Source organism: Myotis lucifugus, unplaced genomic scaffold (assembly GCF_000147115.1).
Source record: "Myotis lucifugus unplaced genomic scaffold, Myoluc2.0 scaffold_519, whole genome shotgun sequence".
Lineage (NCBI taxonomy): Eukaryota > Metazoa > Chordata > Mammalia > Chiroptera > Vespertilionidae > Myotis > Myotis lucifugus.
The window spans coordinates 206,626-214,668 of NW_005871567.1; positions in this window are offsets into that span (position 1 = coordinate 206,626).

Consider the following 8,043-nt stretch of genomic DNA (forward strand, 5'->3'; position numbering starts at 1 on the left):
ATTAAAAAAAAAGATTTGGATGTTAATTTGAGGTTTCATTTACTATTTTCTAATCAAGGAATGTATCTAACAAGATAATTATTTGCATTTTTCTAAACAAACCCATTTTATTGCTCTTTAATGGCCATCTAATTTTTCAAATTATAGATAAATTCCAGGGTTTTTATTGCTGCTCTTCATCTATTTCTCTGGAGTTTACCATGAACAGACACAGTAAAAATACAGAAAATTTGTATTTTTGGCATAGATGCTCACCTTAATGAGTATTTATTTGGGCACATGAGTGCTTGCATAATTGAACAATTCATGGACCAGAGATAATTGAGCATTACAATAAGTTATGTCACCAATTTACAAATGGGAGCCATTAACTCCCTACTTTGCTTATTGGAATGAACTTTTTAAACCAAATGATTACAAATGCGCATTCATAAAATAAACCATTTCAGGGTCAGTTCATTTTATCTACTTTGGTAAATAAGAATCCTGATAGTGTTTAGTTTCTATTTAAAAATGAAATAAGCATTTTATCATAAAATCTGTTACAGTATTACTCTTAGAAAGTAAATACTTAAAATAATTATAAGGATCATAGAATATTGAGTAAAAACTATTTAGTTCACTTCATATTTTCTCTCTAGAAATGCCACCAAACATGTATTAAAGTAAAAAAATCATAGTTATTTCCATACTATATGTTATTACATTTGTGTATTAAGTCAACAATAGCTCCCACCAATAAACTTTTATTTTTTAATAAAATATTTTCTAAGCAGAACATATTGTTAAATAAATTAATGGTTAACTTGTTTCTGAATGTGGCAAGAGAGGAAAAGAGCCCTTACCAATCTTTTTTTGTGCTTCCAAATTCCTGTATTTCTTTTATTCTCCTTCCTTATTTCTATCTTGTATATTTGTGTCAAGACACCAGGATATTCATACAAAGTTGAAAATATTTAAGAACTAGTAATGTATGGCAATGCCTTTTTCAAACAGCCAACCAGAATAATCTACTGCCAGTTGACACTGCTGCTGCTGATAGCCTGCACAGCCACCGCCCCCAGACATAGCCGTACTGGCCCCAATGTGTCTCTAATCTTAGGGGAACAAGAGAGGGGCTCAAGAAACTAAGCAGCCCTATTTTCTGGTATTTCCCAATTGGCTATTTTATAGAGGAAGATCTATTAGCAGTGACTTTTGGCAAGACAAATTATAATAAATGCTGCATGTCATTTTCCTCTTTGGGAGATTTCACTTGCACATTAGAACATTAGGTCCTGCAGTAAAGAAATCAGGGAATTGTCAAAGACCCATACTCTTTACATTGACTGTTTTGTAATTATTTGATCTGGTGCCTGGAACTTAAGAGTACTAATGTTAAGAAGAAGTAATGTAACTAATTTTTATAGCCAAGTAACCTTTGCATAAAAATGTCTTTGCAATAGCAGTTTAAAATAAAGAGTATCTTATGATATTAGCGCTATATAATAATAGAGTGGAATGTCATATGAGGTAGTAAGCACTGTTATTTGGTGGTATTCCAGTCAAGACTGGTTATCTGTTTAGCAGGCTGATGTGTTGGAAAGATCTCTGCACTATTATTTTTATACTAACAAACTCCCAAAGAAAGTTCAAAAGTCTAAGCATATGATTTTTCTATGCCTTGTTTAAAATTTTGTTTTTGATACTCATCACTTTGCATGTTAAAAAATTAAATAACTTAACAGATGAGGGAGCCATATCAGATACTTAAAATCATAATTATATATGCATGCAAATGACTGTATTACTAATACATATTTAAGTCATTGTACTATTTTTATTCAAGGGTAGTGATTGGAAATTAATTCAAATGATTTAACTTAAATTATGTTTAAACTTTATAAACTACAGATTGAACATCTTTTGATATAACTGACATGGATAAATACCAAACCACTAAAAAGACGGTCTTGAGTTAAAGCCAAATAGTTATAAAACACTAACAGGTTTTTAAATGCTTTTGTTCTACCATGCTTTTTAATAGCATGTCAACTATAATGTTTAAAACAGTAAACACTTGTTTAATATAAATGGTAATCTTTATGTCATTTCTACCAGATATTTAGGAAAGACTTTAGATATGAATCGCATGTTGGCCTTCTCTGAGGAATCTCAACATATGAATCAAGTTACCTAAAACACATCTGCTATGACCAGATGCCTCTCAATGTTATCAGTATTATTCTTTGGAATATTTAAGAACTATTGTAATAACGTCATGTGAATAATGAAGTAGGTTAAAAACCCCTGAACTTCAGAGAAACAGACATGGATATTTTCAAAAAGGCACCTAAGGGATTCTAATACCTCATTATAATAAATACAAACTCTTAAATGTACTCATGTTTGTGACATAAAGTGAATAGTAAAGTTTAACATCCACAACATACAACTTGTAAAGTTTCTGTCAAAATATAGCATTATTTCTAACTACACTAAGAATTTTTAAGTTTCCAGACTTCATTAAAAATATACTAATATTGTCATTGAAACAAAAGAATACATTTGAAACCTGGAAAACACTTTGAATTAATATTATGCAATATCTAATGTGTTATACTTGAAATCATTTTAGATTTTTAGAGGAATGTTTGACTTTGCTTAAGACCAATAATTTCTCTGATTTACATGATTTAAATGAGACAAGATTACTATGTAATGCTCTAACTCAATCATTATGCAGTCATCCAGGGCAAAAGTGAAATGTTCAGAAACATTTTCACATATGTAATTTGTATAAACCATAAGGTTATGATTAAGACATCTTAGGAATATGTATGACTCTGGCAGAAGCAGTAGTATCAGCCCCTTTATCTTTTTGCTATGGACAGGAATATCCTCAAGGATAGAAGATTGCTTGTTTATTATGTTGTAAGTCAAGAAAGTTAGCATATCTACTTTAAAAGTACTGAATTTTTAAAAATAACTCCCAAAGCATCAGTAAATGTAACATTATGCTACTTTATCCTAAATTCTCATCAACGAAAGTGTCTAAATTAGGAAGATTTGGTACTGGTTTTAGCATGTTGTTTTGCCCTAAGAGTGCTCAGCATGAGGGTTTCTACTCATTATAAAATTTTAATGGAATAAACACATCACAGGAATATTTCTATTCTTTGTAGTTTTCACAAATAAAGCTGCCCAACCCTACAAAATGTACCACCTCACATCACCCACTGCATAAGTTAAATGTAAATTTCCATTCTGGACTTTAATAAGGATTTAAATAAGACTCTTTCATTGATTTTTTTTATAACTGTTTAACTTATTTTCCCCCAAAACTTCCTTCTGTTTGGATACTTGATTATTTGCAGAGCTGTAAGAGAAACTAGTAAAGAATGTATTACTAAATTTCTGATAGTGCCTTGATGTTTTGCTGTGTTTGTTTTATCCACGTTCTCACATTAGTGTATTTTTTCTTAAAATTTTTTTAAAATCATAGGGACATTTTATTAAGTAAACAAATACACATTAAGTGATACAATTGAAAAACAATTTGTCAGATGTTGTGAAAGACAAAAAATAAATCAGTCCTAGTCTTGGTCCCGTACTTCACAGTCTAGGGAAAACATGCATATGAGTCATTCTTAATTCCCAGGGAGGAAGACAAAAATCTCCCTGATGAAAGAATTCCGTGGGAAAAGGAGATTATTTCTGGAAGTAGAATTTTAGAGGAAAGGTACTGTTCCCACAGGTGACAAAAACATTCTGGGTGCAGGAATGCCCAGTATTGCCAAGAAGAATCTTTTCACTGGGATTCCTGGTAACCATGGCCTGGTAAAGTACCCGGTGCAATTTCTTCAATCCCAAATCAAGACAACACGTTTATAAAAGCACTCCATTTATTTTGGAAAACCATTCTCCTCTGATTTTTCAATCTCTTTCTTTGTAAGGAACATCTTTTCTAATCTATATTCATGAGAAGTTCTATAAGTTTGAGTAACAAATGGAGTAATGTACAAAAAAGCACTTTGAAAATTACTATTCAAAATAGCAGACTTTTTTGTCAAGCTTCTCATGTATATTTCAGATATTGATATGGAGTGTTGAGTGAAAGTTCTTGAGAAATATAAAATGTAACTGTATTACTGATGCATTGCTACCTTTTATAAGAAGAGAACCCCAGTTCCAAGGAGATGCTAGAGAATGGACAGACTGTGAAAGTCACAGAGATATTTACCTTCAGAATTCAGGCCCTACCTAGTTAGAAAGAGATAAAGGATCCCCTTATATTATTCATTTTTAATTCAGAAAACAGAGTACTCCAAAAGAAAAGGTAAAAATAAGAAAAGTACTTATAAGGCAAGTTTAATCAATTTCCTCCTCAATCTGTGGGAGGTAAGGTATAAAGAAATTTTGCCCTTTGATGCCCCCAAAAAGTAGTCAACCTATTTTTAACAGAAAAATATGAAGCATGATGTGAAAGAACATAAACATAAATCAGAGTCCAAGGAGACTCAGGCTTTTTGATGTTCAGTTCATTCTCTTGAACCCTGTGACACTCCATGTTCCATAGTTGACATTTTCCTAGGACTCCTTAGCTGTTATAGAACATCTACCTATTCAACATAAAACAATTTAAATTTCTCTTACATTTTCCTGTTAAAACTCTAATTCTTTCCTAAAAATTATGGTCTATATTGCCCAGCCTGCATGGCCCAGGAGGTCATGGTTTGATTCCTGGTCAGGGCACATGACTGGGTTGTGGGTTGGATCTGGCATGCAAGAGGCAGCCCATCAGTGATTCTCATCATTGATGTTTCTATCTCTCTCTCCTTCTTCCTTCCTCTCTGAAATAAAAATAAAAGAGAGAGAGATAGAAAGAAAATTAATTATGGACTATTTTAATGAGTTACTGAGAGTCACCACCTTGATAATTAAGTAAATGGAATCCAGATAAATTAAAATATTAAATTAATCATATATATATATATATGTATATATATATATATATATACATATATATATATAGTAAGCTCATAAGTAGTTTCCTACTATTAAAAATACAATAAAATGAAATCTCTACAAGATAATTAAAATACAATACAAAATCACATTCAAAAAGAAAACATGAAGATTAGAAACTTATTCAAATTAACATCAATCATATTTGTGAACTTCTGAAAAATCTAAATTCCCCAAAATGGTAAAAGTGCAACTGATCCAAGGGAAGTACATTTGAAGTTTCTCTTTATTCACTCAAAGATGATCACATGACTTGCACCAGTTTTCAGTTGAAACTATTTCATTAGGCAAACTACTTAAACATTAACATGTTTTCATCAAATATTAACTTCAGACAAATTAGAGAGCATTTAGATCTAAGGAATACAATAACCTAAAATAATACAGTTATGGTAGCATATAATTAGTGGCACTTTCTAATAAGCAATTTCACTCCTCATTATATATTCTAAAGGGAATATGTGTGAAAAGGAGTGAAAAGAAAAAGTGACAGTTACCTAAAGACTATATATATATATATATATATATATATATATATATATATACTGATTGATGATTTGGAACTTTTCTCAGACCTCACAGCATATGTTCTCATTCAGGCAACACTAAATGTACTAAAAAATTCAATGCTGCTTTTACAATTTTCAAGAGAGAAAAAAAAGGAAAAAATGCAGCAATAATAGTGACTTGCAGTTTAGGTTAAAAGAGTTATACACTTGTCAATGTTGTTTCCATGTAATCCTGAAGGAGACAAATGTGGGCGTATTCACTGAAAATAAGTGAGCAATAATAATTATTTCCACTTATCATTGCCTTCCACTATACAGGATTGTAAAGTTCATTCGCAAGCTGTTTGACAAAATGTGGGACTCTCACATCAACTACTGTCAGAAGAAATACAGCCATATTTCTGTTAACACTTTAGCATACAAATATAGACAACAAGACACCTAAATTCTCAAAGAAATATAACCTCATGTTAACAACATAAAATTTGACCAGGGTTCTTATGTTTTATATGGACTTAACTTTTATAAAGCTTCATCTTTAGTAATAAAGAACCCCGTCTCATTGCCAGAGCTTTGACTCTGCATTAATTGAATATTTATTTGTTTCCTTTTTACCCTTAATCTAATTTCTAACCTATAGGGTAAGTTTCATGTATTTCCTTTTGTAAACTTTAAACCAATGCTGCTAATTACAAATGCATGCTGTATCGACTGAGTTACCCTAAAAATCTAAAATATTTGAGATCCACCTCATCTTGCCTCATTATAGGTAGAATATGGGTCAAAACAAACATTTCATTGTAGGAATACAAATATTTGGTTCTTCACTTTACTGACACTATTTATTTGCAATAGGAATTTTTTCCTCAGAATTGTCTGGGGACGTGTGCATGACTTGTGTTTTATGTTAACATAGTAAGAAGGAATGCTAACATAAAACTCAAGATACCTGCAAAGCTAAATCATCATAATATTGCAAGGCTCAGCTTACTTCCACATTTTAAGCATTTTAAATCCAGTAGTTGAATATTAAACATATTTAATGGAAACACAACATTACCATGAAGCGAGAAGATTCATAATTAGCAGAAATACATTTCCAAGATATGCTTTTACATTCTAAGTTTATTTTCATTAACATTTGAAAATGTATATTAGTCAAAAGAATAAACATGAATTCAAGATCCTGTGGGACTTATATTTTCCATTGATCATGAGTGATCATTGTTTCCTGTAATAAACAATGACTGTGCATCCACATCAGTGAGCAGCCTTGTTCTTCCTTACTGCATCTGCACTTCGGCTGTTTATTTATATAACTGAGATGTCTCAATAGCTCCTTCACATTTGTAAATCAATAACGTATCTCAAATAATACTGCACTTTTTTTTCAAAATTTGACTATATCCTTCCTTGGTTGACAGTTATATGTAATGCTTATTCTCGGTAAGAAGGTTTTTTAGTTTTACTATATATATGGTACACAAGTAATAAAACACATAGACAAGTATCTGTGATCCACTAGAAATATTTACCTTGGCATTTAAGTCAACATTAATTCTGATACCTATTAACCCTGTCCATAACAACAGCTTCCCTCTCTTCTAACCTGCTAGGTAATATAATTTCGATGCCATACAATTTAAAGTTGCTACTTTGCACGAACACTTCAGTATCCTGTAGACAACAGGGCTGATTTTAAGATCTTTGATGTTGTGCCTAGTCCTGGGCCCAATTGCTCCCAATCTGTTCTCTCTCTACCTGTTCCATTCTTTGTGGGAGTTGTTCACCATTTCCGGTGAATTTCCCAGGATCCACCTGTTGGTTGACTTCTGCCAGCATTGGCAGTGCAGACACTCGGGGGATTTTGGAGGTCAGCAGGAAGGAAAAAGGTATTCTCCACATCATCTTTGCTGGGAAGTTCATTTAACTGTGACTTTTCTGTTTCAAGCTTGCATCTGTCTGGCATATTGTGGTTCCAGGTTTGAAATGATGACTCCTGTCTTTTAGTAGCACCATCTAAGGGCGGCAGTAGCTTCCTGCTATTGCTAATTTCTGGGTCATTTCACATGCCCTTTATAGATTCCCAAAATCCACATACCCTTTTCAACTAATTCCCAGAATTAAATGTCCTCTATAAATATTTTTTATTTTGTTTTATTGCTTAAAGTATTACAAACAGTAGTACATATGTCTCCTCTTTCCCCCCCCCTTGACTTTCCCCCGGCCTCCCCTACCCCCCAGTGTCTTGTGTCCATTGGTTATGCTTATAAGCATGCATACAAGTCCTTCGGTTGTTCTCTTAACCCTCCCTGGCCTTCTATAAATATTTTATGTGGTTTCTTTTTTCTAGGTTAGAATATGACATGCCAATCTTACAAATTATCAGTCATATAAAATAGTATGGCATTGTTTTGACCGCATTTTATGTAACAGAATATTGATATTTGGAGAAATTCATGAAATTTCTTAAATCAAGTTGATGAGAATAGATGGTGAAAATTGATTTAAAGTCAGATTGGTCTAT